The sequence below is a fragment of the Oncorhynchus gorbuscha genome, linkage group LG19, assembly GCF_021184085.1.
Source record: "Oncorhynchus gorbuscha isolate QuinsamMale2020 ecotype Even-year linkage group LG19, OgorEven_v1.0, whole genome shotgun sequence".
NCBI lineage: Eukaryota > Metazoa > Chordata > Actinopteri > Salmoniformes > Salmonidae > Oncorhynchus > Oncorhynchus gorbuscha.
Genome location: NC_060191.1, coordinates 41,772,473 through 41,798,654, shown reverse-complemented (window position 1 = coordinate 41,798,654; position 26,182 = coordinate 41,772,473). Strand labels below are relative to the sequence as shown.

General features: G+C 45.8%; 1 protein-coding gene across 1 annotated transcript in view; it reads left to right on the top strand.

The window, feature by feature from the left end:
* Positions 1 to 232: 232 nt before the first annotated feature.
* LOC124005390 (sodium/calcium exchanger 2-like) overlaps positions 233 to 26,182 on the top strand; it is a 122,206-nt gene continuing 96,256 nt past the window's right edge. Inside the window, exon 1 of the mRNA XM_046314605.1 lies at positions 233 to 386. The gene's annotated coding sequence lies outside the window, so the exon portion shown is untranslated. The remainder of the gene's footprint in view (positions 387 to 26,182) is intronic.

Sequence of the window (26,182 nt, the reverse complement as noted above, 5' to 3'; positions counted from 1 at the left end):
TAGCTGTCCTCCCATCAAATAATGTCTCAGTGATTACATTGAGGAACGGATAGTGTTCCACCTGTACATATTTTAGACAACCTGAAATGCGACTGTTATTAATTAATAAAGAAAGTAGGTTAGCTCATACATCATTTCTCGAGCGGATGACACGTGGTCGTAACACTGTGCCATGCGCGCTCCTAAACATAACTCCCTTCCCAGAACGCGCACTTCCAATGTGATTGGGAGAGACTGACTGAGCGTGTTTGTGAGTGTTGTCTGAATGCGAGCCGATCCGCGGCTAGAACAGCAAAATTAACGGGAACCGTTTTTCATGTTAACAACAGCAATATGTGCCTTACGACCGCACCTGCTTTGAGCTACTCTAAAAACTAGGATATAAGGTAAGAATGTGTTTATAAAAGTGTTCAGTTTTGAATGTTGAGGACTTGTGTCTGATGTGTTGAAATATGTACTAAGTCATTGCCTTTTACACTGACTTGCTCGATGTTTGTTTGGGTTCTGGGTAGACTATTCTCTATGGATTAATATAGTACAACAATGTACCATGTGGGGTAGCTCTAATATTCGATTTGATCCATTGATTTAATAATAATTGAAAATGCAAAGTAGTTATCAGAAGTACGATTTACAATCAAGCAAATAATATTGATGGGAAGATTGTGAGCACAACCAAGATGTAAACCTGTCACTGTGTTTCCGTTTATTGTAAAAGGCTGTGTTGATAAAATGCACAGTCACATATAAATATAAGATACCATGTTGCATCATTTCCCTGAAGTGTTTCCCGCTGCGTGATTGAAATACTTAAAGATGTTGCCTATATGGAACCGTGCTTTAGGCTACTCAACACGGTGCGCACAGTGTGTAGAACCAATGTCTTTATTTGTCCACGGATAAAAATAAAAGCCTCATACAATTAATTTGAAAGCAAATGTCCATATGTCAATTGCATACAGCTTATTAGTTGACACAAGATGTTTCTTTGTGATAAGGCATAAAGCTCAACATATAGCCTATCAATTGGAAATCCTAGAGACCTTTAGTTCCCTTCTGAGTTCGCCTGGATCCATAACTGCAGGGGTGCTGAGGGTGCTGCAACAAATACAAGCAGTTTTCCACGAAATTAGTTAGCTAGGCCTTTATAACGCCTGTATGATTGGAGAAAAAAAACACTTGTCAAACCCCCCCCCCCAAAAAAACACCATCCTGCAGCAATGTCTCCATCATCTATAGGTTCTTCAAAGACACATTACATGACAGGCTTTTCCAACTATAAATATATACCGTTATACGTGAATACCGAATCACAGCATCATTGTTAAGCAAGTGCAAGTCAAGGCTCAATTGGTCCCCCTTTAAAACGGATCCTCTATTCATTGTGCTTGCGTCATAGAGATGGGAAGTGGGGATTCACCCAGCTCAGTGCAGCTGTAGTGGGGAAGGCTGTAGTGGGGCAGGCTGTAGTGTGGCAGGCTGTAGTGGGGCAGGCTGTAGTGGGGCAGGCTGTAGTGGGGCAGGCTGTAGTGGTGCAGGCTGTAGTGGTGCAGGCTGTAGTGTGGCAGGCTGTAGTGGGGCAGGCTGTAGTGGGGAAGGCTGTAGTGGGGAAGGCTGTAGTGGGGAAGGCTGTAGTGGGGAAGGCTGTAGTGGGGCTTTCCTTGGTGTGGACATTTTCTGCAGTTTGGATTTCCCTGCCTGCGCTATATCCCTCCACTCCCCACCCCCCAAACTAACGGAGGAGAACCCACTATGTATTGCTCCTTGGATGGCAGTTTGTGAACATTGACTACATGTAGGTTATATGGTCCATTCCTCCCTTTTTCATTACAGTTCGGGATCCCAAATGGGATTATTTTCTCTTCAATGTATCCAAGTGCTCACCTCCCAATTGATCTATTATGGGATCTTTTCATGCAGGGGATAGGCTATTATTTGCAGAATTGCACAGACTGCAGACTAGACTATCTGTTAGAGGAAACACAATTGAAATCTGTCTGTCTCTTTCTCTCTCTCTCTCTCTCTCATAGGTTACAGAGTAATAACTCAAGTGTAGATGTTTGACAGTCTGCATATCCACCGCATCCCTTCCTCGAATGCCTCAGAACAAACATCAAGCGTGTTTCATTCAGTTTGGAAATACAGTCCTGATTGCTCTCTGAGGGGTGAACAGGCTGTTCAATCTGTCTAATGCCACCCAAAGAGCAATTTTCACAGTTTTTTAATTACACAAATTATGTGCTTGATTAGTTTACACTAAATTTGCGCTGGGCCTTTGGAGTGGTGGAGTGGAAAGGTTTAGTGTGAGGGTGGAGGGTAACATGGTGTTTGTGCAGACCCCTGCAGGATGGGTGTGGGTGGGGGAGATGGGACGCAATGTGTAGTGTGTGTATGCGTGTGTGTGTGCGTGCGTGCCTCCGTGCAGTGTGAGGCTGAGCAGTGAGACGTGAGCGGGGTGTTCTTGGAGAAGAGCGGGAGCTGCTGCAGTGCTTTGACAATGGGTGGTGGTCTGAGGATGGCTGAGGGAGCTCCCTTCTCACTGCCACTCCCAGTCCCACTCTGCAGTTTGGGTGGGGGGTGAATGTGTGCATGTCCTGTATGTGCTCCTATGCTGTGTGTATGTTGACTGTATGTAGCACAGTGTGTGTGTGTGTGTGTGTGTGTGCGTGTGTGTGCGCGCGCTGTACATCTGTGCTGTTCCTCCATGCCCAGCTGTGGGGCTGAGAAGCGTGTCGTCTGGTCTGTCTGTTGGGTGTGTCTCAGTGTGTGAGCCAGCTTCTTATTGGTGTGGAAACGACAGAACAGAAATGTATATGGGGAGTGGTTCCCCCCTGCAGTAAGAACAAACAGAAATGAGCTTTTCCCGTTGTGAACAGAAGCCTCTCTCCCTCTCACCATTTCATTGTCACTTTTTCCACCTCCCTTCCTCAGGCTGCTGATGAACACAGTAACCTTATCCCTCCCTGGCATGGCTTTCATTAATATTTATGAGGATTATAATGTCACATTTCTGTTTCTTAAAGGATGGTGGGTATTTTTTACCCTGACACACACACACACACACACATAGGATTAGCCTGCCCTGCTCCCTTGTGCGTCCCAAATGTTATCCTATTCCCTATATAGCGCACTACTAGGATTTACAAAAGGGAATAGGGTGCCGTTTGAAAAGTAGTTGCCTGAGTCACTGAGCTGGTCTTCTCATTGGACTCCTTGGGTGAAAAGGACTCTGGGGCTTTACTGTACAAATCCAGAATCAGGGATCAGGGATTTCCTCTCTGGGTATGTTGCATTTTCACCCTCTCTTTCAGTGGATTTCTGGTGATCCTTTTGGGTTTGGTGTAGTCAGATGAAATGCCAGGTGGTTCTGACCCATCTCTTGGTGACAGGTGTTTATCATAGTCTTTATGTCCACTGTATTGATACTGTACCTATGGGATTGGAGGAACTAGGGATTGGTCTTGGTTTTGACTCCATCTTGACCCTAACATCCTTCCTCCTAACAGATCCATGTAGAATATCTCACATGGGAAACACAAGTCCTGCTGTGATTGCTCGTCATACACATGGTAACACGGTAGCCAAGGAGTCGGGACACACGCCCAAGTGCCCAACTGCTCTCGCCCACACACACCCAATGGATGTTATCCAAGCACTATGGTACCAGCTGTCCCCTATCGGTCGGTTCTGCTGTCGTCGAGGCAGGGGCTCCGGTTTCTGCTGTGCGTATCGTGCACACCCTCAGTAGTCACCTCTCATCTCTCTCTCTTCCTACCTCTCCCTCTTCCTCCCTCTCTCTCCCTCCCTCTCCATCTTCCTCCCTCTCCCCCTCTCTCCCTCTCTCTCTCTCTCTCTCTCTCTCTCTCTCTCTCTCTCTCTCTCTCTCTCTCTCTCTCTCTCTCTCTCTCTCTCTCTCTCTCTCTCTCTCTCTCTCTCTCTCTCTCTTTCTCTCCCTCTCTCTCTCTTTCTCTCCCTCTCTCTCTCTCTCTCTGTCTCTGTCTCTCTCTGTCTTAGGCTCCATCAGATCTTTATCAATCTGTCCTGTGTAATAAGATTCAGAGCTGCTGAATCTCCACCACACTTCGTTCCAATCCACACATTGACCCTTGAATTGGCAGAGGCAAAATGCAAACAGGCTGCTGTCTCAATGATGGACATGTGTGTTGGGTGGTAAAGAACACAGCTTAGCATTCTAGATGCAGCTGAATTTCCTCTCCCATCAGCCGCTCAGAGATTTTTTTCTGATACAAGAAGCTGATCTCATGCGTCGAGATTTCACGTCCCATTTTTCTTTAACTCTTAGCACTCTTGTGTGAAGTCTCAGTCTAATCCGAGGAGTCATTACGTGACATGTTGATTTACATCTAACCAGGTTTCATGTGCTTTCGTGCAGTATGCTCATCCAGATCTCTGGATCTCTACAAATTGCGTTTGCATATGTCAGAGCTGTGTGCTTATCCGTCAGCATGCAGCCAGCCCTTGGGATACCTTCTGTGTGGATGATAGAGAGTCAATCCCCTGCCTGCCTGCGTGCGTTGGCTGTGTTAGCGGGGTTTGTTTTTGAGAGCAGAGGGCCGTCGGTGGACAGTCGGTGGACAGTCGGTTAGCTCAGCTCTCGGCAGGGTGGTGCAGCTCTCATTGTTACTGTTGGTCCGTTGGCACAAAGTCACAGGGCCTATTATTCAGTAGTTGTGACAGGGCTAACCTCAGCCTATGCACACACACACACACACACACACACACACACACACACACACACACACACACACACACACACACACACACACACACACACACACACACACACACACACACACACACACACACACACACACACACACACAGGGTGCTCTCTTTTTCTAAACGTGAGCGAGTGTTTTGTTTTCTCTCTCTACGTAGCCTGTAGCTTTGTGTCAGTCTAGGCTGTTATCTCTCTGCCTGGATGATTTTGCTGTTTAACACTTTGTTGCTCTGGCTGCCTCAGTCAGTTAGCATGTCAGTTAGCTCTGTCATCCAGTCAGCTACCCAATGAGAACTGAGGATAAGTGGATGGAGAATGAGGGAAGAGAGGAGAGCAGGAGTGGCCTTGACTCCAGCTCTTTTTCAGATCTATTGGAAGAAGCCATAATCCTCTCTGGTCCTCACACAGACCTCAGAGGCACAGACACCTCCTCCCCCACTCTCACTGCTCCTAGCATTATAGGTGGTCAGGATGTTCTGGGGTAACAGTCCTCCTCACATGCTCTATGGTCACAACAGGCCAGTAAAATACAGTTGAAGTCGGAAGTTTACATACACCTTCGCCAAATACATTTAAACTCAGTTATTCACAATGCCTGACATTTAATCATAGTAAAAATTCCCTGTCTTAGGTCAGTTAGGATCACCACTTTATTTAAAGAATGTGAAATGTCAGAAGAATAGTAGAGAGAATGATTTATGTCAGCTTTTATTTCTTTCATTACATTCCCAGTGGGTCAGAAGTTTACATACACTCAATTAGTATTTGGTAGCATTGCCTTTAAATTGTTTAACTTGGGTCAAATGTTTCAGGTAGCCTTCCACAAGCTTCCCACAATACGTTGGGTTAATTTTGACCCATTCCTCCTGACAGAGCTGGTGTAGCTGAGTCAGGTTTGTAGGCCTCTTTGCTCGTACACGCTTTTTTCCGTTCTGCTCACACATGTTCTATATGATTGAGGTCAGGGCTTTGTGATGGCCACTTGAATACCTTGACTTTGTTGTCCTTAAGCCATTTTGCCACAACTTTGAAAGTATGCTTGGGGTCATTGTCCATTTGGAAGACCCATTTGCAACCAAGCTTTAACTTCCTGACTGATGTCTTGAGATGTTGCTTCAATATATCCACATAATTTTCCTCCCTCATGATACCATCTATTTTGTGAAATGCACCAGTCCCTCATGCAGCAAAGCACCTCCACAACATGATGCTGCCTGTTCTTCGGCTTGCAATCCTCCCCCTTTTTCCTCCAAACATAACGATGGTCATTATGGCCAAACAGTTCCATTTTTGTTTCGTCAGACCAGAGGCCATTTTTCCAAAAAGTATGATCTTTGTCCCCATGTGCAGTTGCAAACCCGTAGTCTGGCTTTGTTATGGCGCTTTTGGAGCCGTGGCTTCTTCCTTGCTAAGTTGCCTTTCAGGTTATGTCAAAATAGGACTCGTTTTACTGTGGATATAGATACTTTTGTACCTGTTTCCTCCAGCATCTTCACAAGGTCCTTTGCTGTTTTTCTGGGATTGATTTGCACTCACCCTCCTGGTATATCGTATGAAATGCAAAGGTTGTTAGGAACAACAAGGGAAGTGAAGAAAACTGTGTGTGTGTGTTTGTGAGAGATAGAGATAATGAAAACTGTGTTGTTGTCTGTATCAGTGTGTCGGTGCAATCTCCCAGACCCTTTATTTTCCTGTTTTTCTCATTCTCTTTCTCTCTTGTTCATCCAATCCTTGCTGTCAGGGCTGAGGTCTCTGGGCTTTGTGTGAGAGTGGTGCAGCCTGACACAGAGTGACACACACACACACACACACACAGGGTGGGTTGGGCAGCTGGGTGCCTCGTAGCGGTAGAGCAGCAGGACAAGAGGATGTGGTGACAGGATCTGACAGGAGGAGAGCCGGACCGTGCCGGGCCACAGCAAATACCCACACGCCTCTGTCACAGACCATGGCCTAACATTAAGAGTGACAGCCTGGGGATATGGGGAATGCCAGGGGTTTCCTGGTGCTACTGTAGTTTAAAGAGAGGAACACGGGAGGGAACATTATAATGGTATAACTAAGAGGTAATTTTCTACTTGGTTAGCTAGACTGTATTTGTATAAATGTAGGGTTTCCGTGTTAAGTGCTGAGCTGTGAAAAAGTACAGTACACCGAGGCCTTGGCCGTGATCGTTAATGTTCACAATGTGTCCCCATTTAGACCTTACGAATAACCTCCAATAAGTACAATCCCATGTTTGAATGATCCTGTTGATAATGATAGTGCTTTGAATACCACACATGCATGCTGACTGAAGAACTGTGTTGGAACTCTAAGCCACTGTGTGTTGGTTGAGCTGCTTATCTTGTGTCTCTTTTGATGCACTCTAATTGTCTCCCAGGGACAGTAAAGATTTACTGAACTGAACTTGGGTGAACCAAAGCGATTTACGTACTGGCCTTAGCTGAAGTACTAAAGGGCACCCTATTCCCTATATTGTGCACTACTTTTTCTCCGGTCACAAGTAGTGCATCATATAGTAAATAGGGCTCCATTTGTTATACTGTTATACTCTTCTACAGTTGACTTCCATTGTTATTGCCTTTCTGTCTGTGTGGCTAAAGCCTAATGAGTAGGAGGTTTGGTGAAGTGTTACGAATGGAGTCCCTATGAGATGTCTTCCTCCTCAGGTCTTGCTGGTATCTGGGTCCAGGCTTTCTGATTATTATGTTGTTGTATCATACTGTATGGACTTTGTCAAGCATGTGAACCACTGCATGAATACATAAGTAAATGACCGAATGACTGTGAGTAAATGAATGAGGAATGATTAATTTCTTCATTCATCTGCAGATATACTGATTTATTTGAATTCAACTAAAATTCCTTTATTTGTATGTGCTGTCGAATATACAGTGTACTCACGCCTGCTGAATATGAAGGGTCAACTCTTTTTTTTACTGCTACTGCAGTGGGATTAATTGCTCTATTCTGGCCCCTGCCAGATGATTTCGGACAGCAGGTTTTATTACACCGAATAAATGAAAGGAGATCGAAATCAATTAAATGGAAAGATTTAATTAACGTCTCTTTGTGTGGCATCAGCATGAGATAGACTGAGAGAAAAAAATAGAGAGAAAGAGGAAAGGTTTGTGTGCGTGCGTGCGGGCGTGCCTGAGTAAAATCACTGGGGAAGCGAATACATTTTTTTTGGAGTTGTGATAATTGCGTTGTTTGCTCTATATCCTAAGGCTGACACAATAAGAAGACACAATGGCAAAATAAATTATAGCACACATTTGTTTGATTACAAAACCGGAAAACAACATCTGTCCGATGAAGTCCACAAAGCATATTGCAAGTAACAAACAGTTACATGACCTACAGCATAGTCAAGCAAGTTAATGTTTCCTACATTTTCGGACTCCTAAACAACTATTGATTTAGAACCACAGAGAGTTAAAACAGGCGCTGCCTCCACTATTCCAGCACCATTTCAACATGTCATCATCTAATCACCTATGCTTTGGCTAATACAGTGACAACTAAAAGATACCAAAAATAATTTAGTCCAATCAACGTAAGCTAAATATGATGTGTCCGCTACATGTTGACTCACCCAATGCCATCCTCCTCTTTCATGTTCTCTAAATGTCATACAGTACACATGCTAAAATACTTGCTGCTAGCCTAACTTCCTTTCATGGGCAACGATATGCCAGGCTAGCTAGTTAACATTAATATACTAGATCTAGCAACATTTTGAACTTTCATTCCATCAAGCGAGGGGCAATATGGTTGGATCAGAATCACCGTTATAATCATTGGCAAGTACAGAGAATTAAGTAACACCACAAGTCCAAATCCCTATTTCCATCAATGGGATCATTTAGGAAAGGGCTAATTTCAGCTAGCTAGCCAACCACCAGAGGACAACAACACAATGAGATGAAACAATACCTGTAAATAATGAAGTTTGGCTTAATCCTAACCCAAACTGGCTTTTTGGTGCCCCACGAACATTCACAGCTGAGCTCACTCAATTTAGCTCAATTCTGATTGGCCACTATTATTACATTTTTTTAGCAAAGGAGGCCAAATGCTTGCTGGCTTCCCTTGCATTCAATGCTATGGGCAGTAACAATGTCATACTCTTTCTGACCAGATAGCATCAGATAGATACGGTGCACATACTGAGACAGAGGGGCGCTGTTTCGTTTGCTCGGATGCTTTCTCCGGTTCAATACAGTACATTCAGCCTGTTACGAATTGAAGGAAATGTATGAAACACAGAGAGACGAAAGATAAATGATTGTGTATGTTTTTCTTCTCCTTTTCTTGGTAAATGTTTTGGGGAAGCCTGGCTTCCCTTGGCATCCATTAATACATGCCACCGTCCAGTACCCCTTGCTAGCAGCACCAGGAAGAGAACATTACTCATTCTCCATCCTCTATTTTTCCTCTCATTCTCCATCCTCTATTTTTCCGTCAAGTACACTGAAACTGTCATAGATTACCTGACATGGGGTGCCTATTCATCCATTCGTTCTCTCCTTCCGTTCTTGTGCTGACTTTGGCTAAGGCTGCTGGCTAGCTAGCCTAGCTAGGCAAATCCCTGCATTATCTGTACTGAACCATCAGCAGGACAGGACCCCTCATGGCTCGGCCACGCAACACCCAGCAAGCTGAGGCCCTGTGAATGAATCCTCCAGCTGATGTAATTAATATGGGTAATTGGTCAAAATCAGGATTATTTTATAAAAGGACCTGTACAAGCAGCCGTAAACAATGATAATCTCAACAGCCCAAAGAGGCGATTGCCTTTGACTGGATGAGCTGCCTCTCAGGGAAAGAGCCGTGCTCAGCTGAGCTCACAGATATCAGATACTGCAGCTTTTAAGACGTAATAAACAACCTGCCTAATTAGCCCGTTACTCATTATTGAGCTGCTGCCGAGTAGACACTCTATTCCTGGAATAAGGAAGTTAAACAGAACAGAATAAGAGAAACCCTCTGTTTGTTCACGATATAGGTTGAAGATAAGATACTGTTCATATTGCATCATCTTACTGTAGTCCATATCCTTCCTCACCCCGTTTCTCGCCGAAAGGTGGGGCTTGCATCGGTGTGTTCACAGATGTTCAGGTAGAGCTGTTGTTCACTCCTCTATGATGAAAACGCACGCACACAATCTTCCTCCCTGTCCTTCCCCCCCACTCTTTCTCTCCCTCTCCCCCTCCCTCTCCCTCTCCCCTGTGTCTATTAAATGCTAATCTTATGTGTCCAACCTATTACAGCTGTCTGACAAGTCTTTCATTTTAGGGCTTTCATCTAGACCTGCACTGTCAGAGACTCCAAAATAGTAATGGTGCCAGGAAGGGATAAAAGAGAACCTCCCAACCCACGCTATAAAATGTTGTTACGCAAACAGCAGATTAAACTGCCTCTGTAATGTGTGAATTAGGAAGGACTGCCTGTGCAGTCTGACGATCACTTAATTATTGATCATGCATAGAGATAGCATGTGCTCCAATTGGCACCCTATTCCCTATACAGTGCACTAAACCATATGGGCCCTAGTCAAAAGAAGGGAACTATTATAGATAATAGGGTGCCATTTGGAATGCATCCAGGATCTCCCAGCAGGATGCTAGCTCGCTCCCCTCAGCGCTGGGGACCCCTGATCCAAACTGTCACTTAATTGGTTGTTAATACCAATATGTGTTCCTATATTCCGATCATGGCCTCATACAGTCCACATTGTTCTGTCACGCTATTTCAGGGTACCTCATCCTCCTCAAATCACCATCATCTATTACACTCATGGCTTCTCACAATGACACGTGCTGCATGGAATCACATTCAAGCTTTGTTAATGAGACACGATACTGCTTGCATCATGGACTGACATGACAATGTAGTGTAGAAATTATTAAGGGCAGATAACAGGGTAATTAATTAACAGCATTGGCCATACATCTCTTCCATTCCCCCATCTTCATCCACCTTACCCCTTTCCCTCACACACACACACACATGCACACGCACACACCCCACTATTGTGTTTGGGGTACAAACGTCATAGAAAACACAGAGTGGCACCAGAGCTGTTCTTCTCTCTCTCTGACTGAAATAATTAGCAGAAATAAATTTGGTGGATCTCTGCCTCTGTTAGGTTGCCAATGAGTGTTATTTTTCTCCCAGCTTCCACTGAAAATGTACCACAGCAGTCATTTCTCCAAGTGTTGATCTTTCTCACAGAGATGGACACATTCTCTTTCACATTATCCAAAGTCCTATTGTATTTCACTGGGATGGCAGGGATGGATTATTATAGCTCATGTCAGTCGAGCATCGAGGACATACTGGCAGGAAGAATCATCCCAAACTAGCTGCCATTCTGCCTACAGAGAAATAAATGATGCACTGTTAATTGCATCAATTTGCATTGTGTGCCAGCCTCTGTCTGAACCAGCTACCCCCTGGGCAACCAACTACCCCCTGGACATCCAACTACCCCCTTGATAACCAACTACCCCCTGGGCAACCAACTACCCCCTTGATCACCAACTACCCCCTTGATCACCAACTACCCCCTTGATCACCAACTACCCCCTTGATAACCAACTACCCCCTTGATAACCAACTACCCCTTGATAACCAACTACCCCTGGGCAACCAACTACCCCTTGATCACCAACTACCCCTTGATAACCAACTACCCCTTGATCACCAACTACCCCTTGACAACCAACTACCCCTTGATAACCAACTACCCCCTGGGCAACCAACTACCCCCTTGATAACCAACTACCCCTGGGCAACCAACTACCAACTACCCTCTTGATAACCAACTACCCCCTGACCAACCAACTACCCCCTTGACAACCAACTATCCCCTGACCAACCTCAAATGACTGTACTCTCCACCTCCATGATGTTTGAGAGTGATATGACAGTTATTATTCCCATGATGCTCCCCTGGATTCAGTGGGCCTGATAAGTCCCGGTGTGACATGAACAATGGCTGGTAGAGTCATAACAATCAGTGTTCACTACTGAGTGTCTCACCACACCGTTAGTACTTACTGTCTGTTGAGTCAATTGGGAGTGAATGGGAGTGGGCCAGCCAACCATTCACACAGTTCATTTCTATTTAAATGCAGTTGCCGGGCGAACATGGCTGTACCTGGGGAATAGAAAAGAGAGAGGAAAGAGAAGAGATCAATAAAAGTGGAGCACAGAGAAGAGGAGGATGAACACTCGCTTTATCTCTCACATTGATGTTCTGTGAGTGTCACTGTGTTTGATGGTACAGTGTTCTTTTAGTGTTATTGTGTTGGCCCGCCTCTGTTCGCTGGATGCGGCCTGATTTGATTTGTCTGCCTCCTGTGTGGCTGTTTGTAGAGACGTGCCCAACACCATAAGAGGAGAGGAGAAGAGCTGTTAACAAAGACTCACATTCTCATTCTCCTTACTCACTCAGATGTTCTTTCTGTGCTGTCGAAATATCGACACTCAACAGGGCAAACTGAGCTCCCATAATTGCTGCTGGCTCTAATTTCACACATACACACACTATAGAGACGTAGTACTGAGACACACACACATGTATTCAGCCATCTCTCTCTCTGAGACCACTGTACTCCTTCTTTACTTTTCTCTCTCATATACAGTGCCTTGCGAAAGTATTCGGCCCCCTTGAACTTTGCGACCTTTTGCCACATTTCAGGCTTCAAACATAAAGATATAAAACTGTATTTTTGTGTGAAGAATCAACAACAAGTGGGACACAATCATGAAGTGGAACGACATTTATTGGATATTTCAAACTTTTTTAACAAATGAAAAACTGGAAATTTTGGCGTGCAAAATTATTCAGCCCCTTTACTTTCAGTGCAGCAAACTCTCTCCAGAAGTTCATTGAGGATCTCTGAATGATCCAATGTTGACCTAAATGACTAATGATGATAAATACAATCCACCTGTGTGTAATCAAGTCTCCGTATAAATGCACCTGCACTGTGATAGTCTCAGAGGTCCGTTAAAAGCGCAGAGAGCATCATGAAGAACAAGGAACACACCAGGCAGGTCTGAGATACTGTTGTGAAGAAGTTTAAAGTCGGATTTGGATACAAAAAGATTTCCCAAGCTTTAAACATCTCAAGGAGCACGGTGCAAGCGATAATATTGAAATGGAAGGAGTATCAGACCACTGCAAATCTACCAAGACCTGGCCGTCCCTCTAAACTTTCAGCTCATACAAGGAGAAGACTGATCAGAGATGCAGCCAAGAGGCCCATGATCACTCTGGATGAACTGCAGAGATCTACAGCTGAGGTGGGAGACTCTGTCCATAGGACAACAATCAGTCGTATATTGCACAAATCTGGCCTTTATGGAAGAGTGGCAAGAAGAAAGCCATTTCTTAAAGATATCCATAAAAAGTGTTGTTTAAAGTTTTCCACAAGCCACCTGGGAGACACACCAAACATGTGGAAGAAGGTGCTCTGGTCAGATGAAACCAAAATTGAACTTTTTGGCAACAATGCAAAACGTTATGTTTGGCGTAAAAGCAACACAGCTCATCACCCTGAACACACCATCCCCACTGTCAAACATGGTGGTGGCAGCATCATGGTTTGGGCCTGCTTTTCTTCAGCAGGGACAGGGAAGATGGTTAAAATTGATGGGAAGATGGATGGAGCCAAATACAGGACCATTCTGGAAGAAAACCTGATGGAGTCTGCAAAAGAGACTGGGACGGAGATTTGTCTTCCAACAAGACAATGATCCTAAACATAAAGCAAAATCCACAATGGAATGGTTCAAAAATAAACATATCCAGGTGTTAGAATGGCCAAGTCAAAGTCCAGACCTGAATCCAATCGAGAATCTGTGGAAAGAACTGAAAACTGCTGTTCACAAATGCTCTCCATCCAACCTTACTGAGCTCGAGCTGTTTTGCAAGGAGGAATGGGAAAAAATTTCAGTCCCTCGATGTGCAAAACTGATAGAGACATACCCCAAGCGACTTACAGCTGTAATCACAGCAAAAGGTGGCGCTACAAAGTATTAACTTAAGGGGGCTGAATAATTTTGCACGCCCAATTTTTCAGTTTTTGATTTGTTTAAAAAGTTTGAAATATATAATAAATGTTGTTCCACTTCATGATTGTGTCCCACTTGTTGTTGATTCTTCACAAAAAATACAGTTTTATATCTTTATGTTTGAAGCCTGAAATGTGGCAAAAGGTCGCAAAGTTCAAGGGGGCCGAATACTTTCGCAAGGCACTGTATATATATATATATATATATATATGCAGTGGGGAGAACAAGTATTTGATACACTGCCAATTTTGCAGGTAATTTTTATCATAGGTACACTTCAACTGTGAGCGACGGAATCTAAAACAAAAATCCAGAAAATCACATTATATGATTTTTAAGTAAATCATTTGCATTTTATTGCATGCAATAAGTATTTGATACATCAGAAAAGCAGAACTTAATATTTGGTATAGAAACCTTTGTTTGCAATTACAGAGATCATACGTTTCCTGTAGTTCTTGACCAGGTTTGCACACACTGCAGCAGGGATTTTGGCCCACTCCTTCATACAGACCTTCTCCAGATCCTTCAGGTTTCGGGGCTGTCGCTGGGCAATACGGACTTTCAGCTCCCTCCAAAGATTTTCTATTGGGTTCAGGTCTGGAGACTGGCTAGGCCACTCCAGGACCTTGAGATGCTTCTTTTGGAGCCACTCCTTAGTTGCCCTGGCTGTGTGTTTTGGGTCTTTTTTTATTTATTTTACCTTTATTTAACTAGGCAAGTTAAGAACAAATTCTTATTTTCAATGACGGCCTAGGAACAGTGAGTTAACTGCCTGTTCAGGGGCAGAATGACAGATTTGTACCTTGTCAGCTCGGGGATTTGAAATTGCAACCTTCCGGTTACTAGTCCAACGCTCTAACCACCAGGCTACCCTGCCACTCCCGCCCCTCGTTGTCATGCTGGAAGACCCAGCCACGACCCATCTTCAATGCTCTTACTGAGGGAAGGAGGTTGTTGGCCAAGATCTTGCGATACATGGCCCCATCCATCCTCCCCTCAATACGATGCAGTCGTCCTGTCCCCTTTGCAGAAAAGCATCCCCAAAGAATGATGTTTCCACCTCCATTTCACGGTTGGGATGGTGTTCTTGGGGTTGTATTCATCCTTCTTCTTCCTCCAAGCACGGCGAGTGGAGTTTAGACCAATAAGCTCTATTTGTGTCTCATCAGACCACATGACCATCTCCCATTCCTCCTCTGGATCATCCAGATGGTCATTGGCAAACTTCAGATGGGCCCTGGACATGCGCTGGCTTGAGCAGGGGGACCTTGCGTGTGCTGCAGGATTTTAATCCATGACGGCGTAGTGTGTTACTAATGGTTTTCTTTGAGACTGTGGTCCCAACTCTCTTCAGGTCATTGACCAGGTCCTGCCGTGTAGTTCTAGGCTGATCCCTCACCTTCCTCGTGATCATTGATGCCCCATGAGGTGAGGTCTTGCATGGAGCCCCAGACCGAGGGTTATTGACCGTCATCTTGAACTTCTTCCATTTTCGAATAATTGCGCCAACAGTTGTTGCCTTCTCACCAAGCTGCTTGCGTATTGTCCTGTAGACCGTCCCAGCCAAGTGCAGGTCTACAATTTTATCCCTGATGTTCTTACACAGTTTTCTGGTCTTGGCCATTGTGGAGAGGTTGGAGTCTGTTTGATTGAGTGTGTGGACAGGTGCCTTTTATACAGGTAACGAGTTCAAACAGGTGAAGTTAATACAGGTAATGAGTGGAGAACAGGAGGGCTTCTTAAAGAAAAACTAACAGGTCTGTGAGAGCCGGAATTCTTACTGGTTGGTAGAAATTTTCTGGATTTTTGTTTTACATTCCGTCTCTCACAGTTGAAGTGTACCTATGATAAAAATTACAGACCTCTACATGCTTTGTAAGTAGGAAACCTGCAAAATCGGCAGTGTGTCAAATACTTGTTCTCCCCACTGTGTGTATGTATATATATATATATATATATATATATATATATATATATATATATATATATATATATATATACACTGCTCAAAAAAATAAAGGGAACACTTAAACAACACAATGTAACTCCAAATCAATCACACTTCTGTGAAATCAAACTGTCCACTTAGGAAGCAACACTGATTGATAATAAATTTCACATGCTGTTGTGCAAATGGAATAGACAACAGGTGGAAACTTTATGCATTTAGCAAGACACCCCCAATAAAGGAATGGTTCTGCAGATGGGGACCACAGACCACTTCTCAGTTCCTATGCTTCCTGGCTGATGTTTTGGTCACTTTTGAATGCTGCCGGTGCTTTCACTCTAGTGGTAGCATGAGACGGAGTCTACAACCCACACAAGTGGCTCAGGTAGTGCAGCTCATCCAGGATGGCACATCAATGCGAGATGTGGCAAGAAGGTTTGCTGTGTCTGTCAGCGTAGTGTCCAGAGCATGGAGGCGCTACCAGGAGACAGGCCAGTACATCAGGAGACATGGAGGAGCCTGTAGGAGGGCAACAACCCAGCAGCAGGACCGCTACCTCCACCTTTGTGCAAGGAGGAGCAGGAGGAGCACTGCCAGAGCCCTGCAAAATGACCTCCAGCAGGCCACGAATGTGCATGTGTCTGCTCAAACAGTCAGAAAAAGACTCCATGAGGGTGGTATGAGGGCCCGACGTCCACAGGTGGGGGTTGTGCTTACAGCCCAACACCATGCAGGACGTTTGGCATTTGCCAGAGAACACCAAGGATTGGCAAATTTGCCACTGGCGCCCTGTGCTCTTCACAGATGAAAGCAGGTTCACACTGAGCACATGTGACAGACGTGACAGAGTCTGGAGACGCTGTGGAGAACGTTCTGCTGCCTGCAACATCCTCCAGCATGTTTGGTAGTGGGTCAGTCATGGTGTGGGGTGGCATTTCTTTGGGGGGCCGCACAGCCCTCCATGTGCCAGAGGTAGCCTGACTGCCATTAGGTACCGAGATGAGATCCTCAGACCCCTTGTGAGACCATATGCTGGTGCGGTTGGCTCTGGGTTCCTCCTAATGCAAGACAATGCTAGACCTCATGTGGCTGGAGTGTATCAGCAGGTCCTGCAAGAGGAAGGCATTGATGCTATGGACTGGCCCGCCCGTTCCCCAGACCTGAATCCAATTGAGCACATCTGGGACATCATTTCTCGCTCCATCCACCAACGCCACGTTGCACCACAGACTGTCCAGGAGTTGGCGGATGCTTTAGTCCAGGTCTGGGAGGAGATCCCTCAGGAGACCATCCGCCACCTCATCAGGAGCATGCACAGGCGTTGTAGGGAGGTCATACAGGCACGTGGAGACCACACACACTACTGAGCCTCATTTTGACTTGTTCTTAAGGACATTACATCAAAGTTGGATCAGCCTGTGGTGTGGTTTTCCACTTTAATTTTGAGTGTGACTCCAAATCCAGACTTCCATGGGTTGATAAATTTGATTTCCATTGATAATTTTTGTGTGATTTTCTTGTCAGCACATTCAACTATGTAGAGAAAAAAGTATTCAATAAGAATATTTCATTCATTCAGATCTAGGATGTGTTATTTTAGTGTTCCCTTTATTTTTTTGAGCAGTGTATATATATATATGGGGACGAGTGCTGCATTCTGCCTATGGATTAGCTTTCAGTGCATTTTTGATCTGTATTCCTCTCTCTTTCTTTCTTAATGAAATGTGGCAAGAGAAAGAGACGGAGAGAAGTAGAAGAGAAGAGCGGGATTAAAAAAGGGACTCGAGAGGGAAGCATGGAGAGACAAAACCTCCTCCACTCCTTCTCTCATCTCCATCTTCCTCTGTCAACCCAGAGCTCAGTAGTCAATAGAAGGCGATCCCGTCAAAGAGCATGTTTTAACCAGATTGACACATGCACAGCCGTGGAAAGTAGGGGTGCAGAGTGGGGAGAAATGACCCCTCCCCCAATCAGCACCCCCCCCACCCCCCCCACCCCAAAACATTTTCCTTTCGGCCATAGAAACAGGAAGCTGTGCTACTTGTTCAACTGTTACTGTCATGTTTTGTCATTTATTATCTTGTCTTGTCCCTGTGCTTCCCATTCTATTCGTTTCCCTCTGCTGGTCTTATTAGGTTCTTTCCCTCTTTCTATCCCTCTCTCTCCCCCTCCCTCTCTCACTCTCTCGCTCTCTCTTCTCTCTATCGTTCCGTTCCTGCTCCCAGCTGTTCCTATTCCCCTAATCAATCATTTAGTCTTCCCACACCTGTTCCCGATCCTTTCCCCTGATTAGAGTCCCTATTTCTTCCTTTGTGTTCCGTTCCTGTCCTGTCGGTTCCTTGTCTAGAATTCACCGTGCTGTGTTTGTGTATCGCCCTGTCGTGTCGTGTTTTCCTCAGATGCTGCGTGGTGAGCAGGTGTCTGAGTCTGTCTGGTTCAAGTGCCTTCCCGAGGCAACCTGCTGTTCACCTGCTGTTCAAGATCGAGTCTCCAGTTTGTCCTCGTCATTTCGAGTGAAAGTTGTGTTTTTTGTTTGTATTTACTTTACTGGATTAAAGACTCTGTTTTCGCCAAGTCGCTTTTGGGTCCTCTTTCACCTGCATGACAGAAGGAACCGACCAAGGAATGGACCCAGCGACTTCAGACGCTCGTTACACTGCCGTCGAGATCCAAGGAGCCATGCTCGGCAGACACGAGCAGGAATTGTCTGCTGCTCGCCATGCCGTGGAGAACCTGGCCGCTCAGGTTTCCGACCTCTCTGGACAGTTCCAGAGTCTACGTCTCGTGCCACCTGTTACTTCCCGGCCTGCCGAGCCTCCAGAACCTAGGGTTAATAACCCACCTTGCTACTCCGGGCAGCCCACTGAGTGCCGCTCCTTTCTCACGCAGTGTGAGATTGTGTTCTCTCTCCAACCCAACACATACTCTAGAGAGAGAGCTCGGGTTGCTTACGTCATTTCACTCCTTACTGGCCGGGCTCGAGAATGGGGCACAGCTATCTGGGAGGCAAGGGCTGATTGCTCTAACAAGTTCCAGAACTTTAAAGAGGAGATGATTCGGGTTTTTGACCGTTCAGTTTTTGGTAGGGAGGCTTCTAGGGCCCTGGCTTCCTTATGCCAAGGTGAACGGTCCATAACGGATTATTCTATTGAGTTTCGCACTCTTGCTGCCTCTAGTGAGTGGAACGAGCCGGCGCTGCTCGCTCGTTTTCTGGAGGGACTCCACGCAGTGGTTAAGGATGAGATTCTCTCCCGGGAGGTTCCTTCAGATGTGGACTCTTTGATTGCTCTCGCCATCCGCATAGAACGACGGGTAGATCTTCGTCACCGGGCTCGTGGAAGAGAGCTCGCATCAACGGTGTTTCCCTGCTCCGCATCGCAACCATCTCCCTCCTCTGGCTCAGAGTCTGAGCCCATGCAGCTGGGAGGGATTCGCATCTCGACTAAGGAGAGGGAACGGAGGATCACCAACCGCCTGTGCCTCTATTGCGGAGTTGCTGGACATTTTGTTAATTCATGTCCAGTAAAGCCAGAGCTCATCTGTAAGCGGAGGGCTACAGGTGAGCGCAACTACTCAAGTCTCTCCATCAAAATCCTGTACTACTTTGTCGGTCCATCTACGCTGGACCGGTTCGGGTGCTACATGTAGTGCCTTGATAGACTCTGGGGCTGAGGGTTGTTTCATGGACGAAGCATGGGTTCGGAAACATGACATTCCTTTCAGAGAGTTAGAGAAGCCTACGCCCATGTTCGCCTTAGATGGTAGTCATCTTCCCAGTATCAGATTTGAGACACTACCTTTAACCCTCACAGTATCTGGTAACCACAGTGAGACTATTTCTTTTTTGATTTTTCGTTCACCGTTTACACCTGTTGTTTTGGGTCATCCCTGGCTAGTATGTCATAATCCTTCTATTAATTGGTCTAGTAATTCTATCCTATCCTGGAACGTTTCTTGTCATGTGAAGTGTTTAATGTCTGCCATCCCTCCCGTTTCTTCTGTCCCTACTTCTCAGGAGGAACCTGGCGATTTGACAGGAGTGCCGGAGGAATATCATGATCTGCGCACGGTCTTCAGTCGGTCCCGAGCCAACTCCCTTCCTCCTCACCGGTCGTATGATTGTAGTATTGATCTCCTTCCGGGGACCACTCCTCCTCGGGGTAGACTATACTCTCTGTCGGCTCCCGAACGTAAGGCTCTCGAGGATTATTTGTCTGTGTCTCTTGACGCCGGTACCATAGTGCCTTCTTCCTCTCCGGCCGGGGCGGGGTTCTTTTTGTTAAGAAGAAGGACGGTACTCTGCGCCCCTGCGTGGATTATCGAGGGCTGAATGACATAACGGTTAAGAATCGTTATCCGCTTCCCCTTATGTCATCAGCCTTCGAGATTCTGCAGGGAGCCAGGTGCTTTACTAAGTTGGACCTTCGTAACGCTTACCATCTCGTGCGCATCAGAGAGGGGGACGAGTGGAAAACGGCGTTTAACACTCCGTTAGGGCATTTTGAGTACCGGGTTCTGCCGTTTGGTCTCGCCAATGCGCCAGCTGTTTTTCAGGCATTAGTTAATGATGTTCTGAGAGACATGCTGAACATCTTTGTTTTTGTCTATCTTGACGATATCCTGATTTTTCTCCGTCACTCGAGATTCATGTTCAGCACGTTCGACGTGTTCTACAGCGCCTTTTAGAGAATTGTCTCTACGTAGAGTCTGAGAAGTGCTCTTTTCATGTCTCCTCCGTTACTTTTCTCGGTTCCGTTATTTCCGCTGAAGGCATTCAGATGGATTCCGCTAAGGTCCAAGCTGTCAGTGATTGGCCCGTTCAAGGTCACGTGTCGAGTTGCAGCGCTTTTTAGGTTTCGCTAATTTCTATCGGCGTTTCATTCGTAATTTCGGTCAAGTTGCTGCCCCTCTCACAGCTCTTACTTCTGTCAAGACGTGTTTTAAGTGGTCCGGTTCCGCCCAGGGAGCTTTTGATCTTCTAAAAGAACGTTTTACGTCTGCTCCTATCCTCGTTACTCCTGACGTCACTAGACAATTCATTGTCGAGGTTGACGCTTCAGAGGTAGGCGTGGGAGCCATTCTATCCCAGCGCTTCCAGTCTGACGATAAGGTTCATCCTTGCGCTTATTTTTCTCATCGCCTGTCGCCATCTGAGCGCAACTATGATGTGGGTAACCGTGAACTGCTCGCCATCCGCTTAGCCCTAGGCGAATGGCGACAGTGGTTGGAGGGGCGACCGTTCCTTTTGTCGTTTGGACAGACCATAAGAACCTTGAGTACATCCGTTCTGCCAAACGACTTAATGCCCGTCAAGCTCGTTGGGCGTTGTTTTTCGCTCGTTTCGAGTTTGTGATTTCTTACCGTCCGGGTAGCAAGAACACCAAGCCTGATGCCTTATCCCGTCTGTTTAGTTCTTCTGTGGCTTCTACTGATCCCGAGGGGATTCTTCCTTATGGGCGTGTTGTCGGGTTAACAGTCTGGGGAATTGAAAGACAGGTTAAGCAAGCACTCACGCACACTGCGTCGCCGCGCGCTTGTCCTAGTAACCTCCTTTTCGTTCCTGTTTCCACTTGTCTGGCTGTTCTTCAGTGGGCTCACTCTGCCAAGTTAGCTGGTCATCCTGGTGTTCGAGGCACTCTTGCGTCTATTCGCCAGCGCTTTTGGTGGCCGACTCAGGAGCGTGACACGCGCCGTTTCGTGGCTGCTTGTTCGGACTGCGCGCAGACTAAGTCGGGTAACTCTCCTCCTGCCGGTCGTCTCAGACCGCTCCCCATTCCTTCTCGACCATGGTCTCACATCGCCCTAGATTTCATTACCGGTCTGCCTTTGTCTGCGGGGAAGACTGTGATTCTTACGGTTGTCGATAGGTTCTCTAAGGCGGCACATTTCATTCCCCTCGCTAAACTTCCTTCCGCTAAGGAGACGGCACAAATCATTATCGAGAATGTATTCAGAATTCATGGCCTCCCGTTAGACGCCGTTTCAGACAGAGGCCCGCAATTCACGTCACAGTTTTGGAGGGAGTTCTGTCGTTTGATTGGTGCGTCCGTCAGTCTCTCTTCCGGGTTTCATCCCCAGTCTAACGGTCAAGCAGAGAGGGCCAATCAGACGATTGGTCGCATACTACGCAGCCTTTCTTTCAGAAACCCTGCGTCTTGGGCAGAACAGCTCCCCTGGGCAGAATACGCTCACAATTCGCTTCCTTCGTCTGCTACCGGGTTATCTCCGTTTCAGAGTAGTCTGGGTTACCAGCCTCCTCTGTTCTCATCCCAGCTTGCCGAGTCCAGCGTTCCCTCCGCTCAAGCGTTTGTCCAACGTTGTGAGCGCACCTGGAGGAGGGTGAGGTCTGCACTTTGCCGTTACAGGGCACAGACTGTGAGAGCCGCCAATAAACGCAGGATTAAGAGTCCAAGGTATTGTTGCGGCCAGAGAGTGTGGCTTTCCACTCGCAACCTTCCTCTTACGACAGCTTCTCGTAAGTTGACTCCGCGGTTCATTGGTCCGTTCCGTGTCTCCCAGGTCGTCAATCCTGTCGCTGTGCGACTGCTTCTTCCGCGACATCTTCGTCGCGTCCATCCTGTCTTCCATGTCTCCTGTGTTAAGCCCTTTCTTCGCACCCCCGTTCGTCTTCCCCCCCCTCCCGTCCTTGTCGAGAGCGCACCTATTTACAAGGTACATAAGATCATGGACATGCGTTCTCGGGGACGGGGTCACCAATACTTAGTGGATTGGGAGGGTTACGGTCCTGAGGAGAGGAGTTGGGTTCCGTCTCGGGACGTGCTGGACCGTTCACTCATTGATGATTTCCTCCGTTGCCGCCAGGATTCCTCCTCGAGTGCGCCAGGAGGCGCTCGGTGAGTGGGGGTACTGTCATGTTTTGTCATTTATTATCTTGTCTTGTCCCTGTGCTTCCCATTCTATTCGTTTCCCTCTGCTGGTCTTATTAGGTTCTTTCCCTCTTTCTATCCCTCTCTCTCCCCCTCCCTCTCTCACTCTCTCGCTCTCTCTTCTCTCTATCGTTCCGTTCCTGCTCCCAGCTGTTCCTATTCCCCTAATCAATCATTTAGTCTTCCCACACCTGTTCCCGATCCTTTCCCTGATTAGAGTCCCTATTTCTTCCTTTGTGTTCCGTTCCTGTCCTGTCGGTTCCTTGTCTAGAATTCACCGTGCTGTGTTTGTGTATCGCCCTGTCGTGTCGTGTTTTCCTCAGATGCTGCGTGGTGAGCAGGTGTCTGAGTCTGTCTGGTTCAAGTGCCTTCCCGAGGCAACCTGCTGTTCACCTGCTGTTCAAGATCGAGTCTCCAGTTTGTCCTCGTCATTTCGAGTGAAAGTTGTGTTTTTTGTTTGTATTTACTTTACTGGATTAAAGACTCTGTTTTCGCCAAGTCGCTTTTGGGTCCTCTTTCACCTGCATGACAGTTACTTGCTCAACCGTGTGGCCTTTCGAGATGGTGGTGTCTGGTGCTGGGGAGTCCGGTTGAGTGGGTGTTGTATGTAGACAGAGGGGACATACAACAAGGGGAGAGAACCCACAGTCAATGCTGCTGTTGTATTATATACTACTGCATGTCCAAGACATTATCCACTTTAAAAACAGTAAATACGGTCATACTTAACATAGCACATTCAAGTATATGCTGTTAGTGATCTATCCTGATGCGTACATATCATTTTATTACTTGATTTATGACTCTTATGCGGCTTAGTTGCTAGAGGATGGCACTGTCGGGGTTGTGGGTTTGATTCCTGCTGTGGCCACCATATACGGAAATGTGTGCTAGTCTCTTTGGATAAAAGCACTGCTAACTGGCATACAGTGCCTTCAGAAAGTATTCATAACCCTTGAGCTGCTCCACAGTTTGTTGTGTTTACAGCCTGAATTTAAAGTGGATTAAAAATATATGTTTTCTCTCGCCAATCTACACACATTACCCCATAATGACAAAGTGAAAACATGTTTTTAGAAGTGTTTGTAAATGTATTAAAAATGAAATGCAGAAATATCTCATTTACATAAGTATATTCACACCCCTGACTTTGTAGAAGCACCTTTGGCAGAGATTACAGCTTTGAGTCTTTTCTGAATAAGACTCTTAAGAGCTTTCCAGACCTGGATTGTGCAATATAAGCACATTATTATTTTTAAAATTCTTCAAGCTTTATCTAATTGGTTGTTTATCATTGCTAGACAACCATTTCAGGACTTGCCATAGATTTCCAAGTAGATTTAAATCAAAACTGCAACTCTGCCACTCAGGAACATTCACTGTCATCTTGGTAAGCAAGATTTGGCCTTGTGTTTTCAGTTATTGTCCTGCTGAAAGGTGAATTCATCTCAGTGTCTGCTGGAAAGCAGACTGAACCATGTTTTCCTATAGGATTTTGCATGTGCTTAGCTCCATTCCGTTTCTTTTTATCCTGAAAAACTACCCAGTCCTTAACGATTACCAGCATACCCATAACATGATGCATCCACCATTATGCTTGAAAATATGGACAGTGGTATTGTATTGTATTTGCCTCAAACATAACACTTTGAATTCAGGACAAAACGTGAATTGCTTTGCCACATTTTTTACATTTATGTATTCTTATTTTCTGGCAAATGTTGTTGCAGTAATACCTTAGTGCATTGTTGCAAACAGGATGCATGTTATGGAATGTTTTTATTCTGTACAGGCTGCCTTCTCTTTACTGTCATTTAGGTTAGTATTGTTGAGTACTACAATGTTGTTGATCCATCCTCAGTTTTCTCAAATCACAGCTACTAAACAAACTCTGTAACTGTTTTAAAGTCACCATTGGCCTCATGGTGAAATCCCTGAGCGATTTCCTTCCTCTCCGGCAACTGAGTTAGGAAGGATTCCTGTATCTTTGTAGTGACAGGGTGTATTGATACACCATCCAAAGTGTAATGAATAACTTCACCATGCTCAAAATAATATTCAATGTCTTTTTGGGGGGTATTTTTACCCATCTAGGTGCCCTTTGCGAGACATTGGAAAACCTCCCTGGTTTTTGTGGTTGAATCCGTGTTTGAAATTCACATAGATGAGGTAGTCATACAAAAATCATGTTAAACACTATTATTGCACACCGAGTCCATGTAACTTATTATGTGACTTATTTAGGCTTGCCATATCAAATGGGTTGAATACTTATTTCAGCTTTTCATTTGTAATTCATTTGTAAACATTTCTAGGGTGTGAATACTTTCTGAAGGCACTGTATATTATTATATGAGACTCAGTGAGCGTCTGCTGGCTGGCGTTGAGGGCATGTTGCTCTTGTCTGTACTGTCCCAGTCTGCAGTGAGATGATAGACAATGTGTCATTGTGTCATTGAGTCTCATTATCCCAGAAATGACCATTTCTATTCCCCACATCCATCTATTCCCCACATCCATTGCAGGTACATATTGAGTGAAGCGTTGTTCATGTGGACCAAAGGCTATTCAAGTTTTAGCCTCACAGAGGATGGTGGTCGGTGGGATACAGGCAGCTGTATACTGCACCCTAGTTGCCGCTTGATTCTAATCCCCCTTAAGGATGCCCTCACCTATTAGCTAGTTGTTTTTGGCAAACAGGTCCTGGGTAAACAGATCTCTTAAATCCAGCTTAGCTCATCTCCAGTGGCTGGAGGTTTAAGAATGTCATTCTATGCTCCAATACTCATTGATGGGGATATAGAAGTGAATGGTTCATGACTGAGCACGACACCAGTTATGGGGCTCTATTGTTTCATTAGTTGGATCGCTCTCTCACACACACACACACACACACACACACACACACACACACACACACACACACACACACACACACACACACACACACACACACACACACACACACACACACACACACACACACACACACACACACACACACACACACACACACACTTCTCATTGTCTTTTCTTCACACGGCCAGGAAGTGTTATCGATACTGGGTGCTGTCCATGGGCTGCCGCCATCCAGATGCAGCCATCAGCTGGACACACACACACACACACACACACACACACACACACACACACACACACACACACACACACACACACACACACACACACACACACACACACACACACACACACACACACACACACACACACACACGCACACACTTCTCATTGTCTTTTCTTCACACGGCCAGGAAGTGTTATCGATACTGGGTGCTGTCCATGGGCTGCCGCCATCCAGATGCAGCCATCAGCTGGACACACACACACACACACACACACACACACACACACACACACACACACACACACACACACACACACACACACACACACACACACACACACACACACACACACACACACACACACACACACACACACACACACACACACACACACACACACTTATTTGTGTCACTTAGGGCCCTC